The following is a 1,741-nucleotide window of genomic DNA, read 5'->3' as shown; positions in this document are numbered from 1 at the left end:
GTATCTCCAGCACTGCTCCCTCTTTCCTGGATCTGCCGCGCTCCTTGCACCCCCCCTGCCCGTTCTCTCATGGTATCTCCCGCACTGCTTGCACCCCCCTGCCCGTTCTCTCATGGTATCTCCAGCACTGCTCCCTCTTTCCTGGATCTGCCGCGCTCCTTGCACCCCCCTGCCCGTTCTCTCATGGTATCTCCCGCACTGCTCCCTCTTTCCTGGATCTGCCGCGCTCCTTGCACCCCCCTGCCCGCTCTCTCATGGTATCTCCCGCACTGCTCCCTCTTTCCTGGATCTGCCGCGCTCCTTGCACCCCCTGCCCGTTCTCTCATGGTATCTCCCGCACTGCTCCCTCTTTCCCGGCGCTCCTTGCACCCCCCCTGCCCGCTCTCTCATGGTGGTATCTCCCGCACTGCTCCCTCTTTCCTGGATCTGCTGCGCTCCTTGCACCCCCCTGCCCGCTCTCTCATGGTATCTCCTGCACTGCTCCCTCTTTCCTGGATCTGCCGCGCTCCTTGCACCCCCTGCCCGTTCTCTCATGGTATCTCCCGCACTGCTCCCTCTTTCCCGGATCTGCCGCGCTCCTTGCACCCCCCTGCCCGTTCTCTCATGGTATCTCCCGCACTGCTCCCTCTTTCCTGGGTCTGCCGCGCTCCTTGCACCCCCCTGCCCGTTCTCTCATGGTATCTCCCGCACTGCTTGCACCCCCCTGCCCGTTCTCTCATGGTATCTCCAGCACTGCTCCCTCTTTCCTGGATCTGCCGCGCTCCTTGCACCCCCCGCCCGCTCTCTCATGGTATCTCCCGCACTGCTCCCTCTTTCCCGGCGCTCCTTGCACCCCCCTGCCCGTTCTCTCATGGTGGTATCTCCCGCACTGCTCCCTCTTTCCTGGCTCTGCCGCGCTCCTTGCACCCCCCCTGCCCGTTCTCTCATGGTATCTCCCGCACTGCTCCCTCTTTCCCGGCGCTCCTTGCACCCCCCCTGCCCGCTCTCTCATGGTATCTCCCGCACTGCTCCCTCTTTCCCAATTACCGGATCTTCTGCCGCCCTCCTTGCGGCCGGTACCATGAGGTTTATATATATTCAAACATAACCCCTCCCTGTGGGCGGAGCCAGGAGATGTCACTCACTAGTTTTGGAATTATTTAGTCCCGCCTCCTGCCGTTGATTGGGTCAAAGGTTGTCGCTAAGACTCTCAGTTCACCAATCACAGACCCAAACTCTTTAGCACCTCCCACTTAATGATAACTTCACGTGACCAAATGCACCTCATTAACCCCTCCTGTGCCAGGACCCACGTACAGACGCATTAACCCCTCCTGTGCCAGGGCCCACGTACAGACGCATTAACCCCTCCTGTGCCAGGGCCCACCTACAGACGCATTAACCCCTCCTGTGCCAGGGCCCATCTACAGACGCATTAACCCCTCCTGTGCCAGGGCCCAGGTACAGACGCATTAACCCCTCCTGTGCCAGGGCCCAGGTACAGACGCATTAACCCCTCCTGTGCCAGGGCCCATCTACAGACGCATTAACCCCTCCTGTGCCAGGGCCCAGGTACAGACGCATTAACCCCTCCTGTGCCAGGGCCCAGGTACAGACGCATTAACCCCTCCTGTGCCAGGGCCCATCTACAGACGCATTAACCCCTCCTGTGCCTCGCCTCGCCTCCTCCTCTCCGGCCTCTCATTCATTGTCAGTGATGTGTGGGACTGTCTGTTTAAGAGGCAGGAGGGGGAGGGGGCAG

The sequence above is a fragment of the Bufo gargarizans genome, unplaced genomic scaffold (genome assembly GCF_014858855.1).
Source record: "Bufo gargarizans isolate SCDJY-AF-19 unplaced genomic scaffold, ASM1485885v1 fragScaff_scaffold_100_pilon, whole genome shotgun sequence".
NCBI classification, from domain to species: domain Eukaryota; kingdom Metazoa; phylum Chordata; class Amphibia; order Anura; family Bufonidae; genus Bufo; species Bufo gargarizans.
This window is presented reverse-complemented; position numbering follows the sequence as displayed.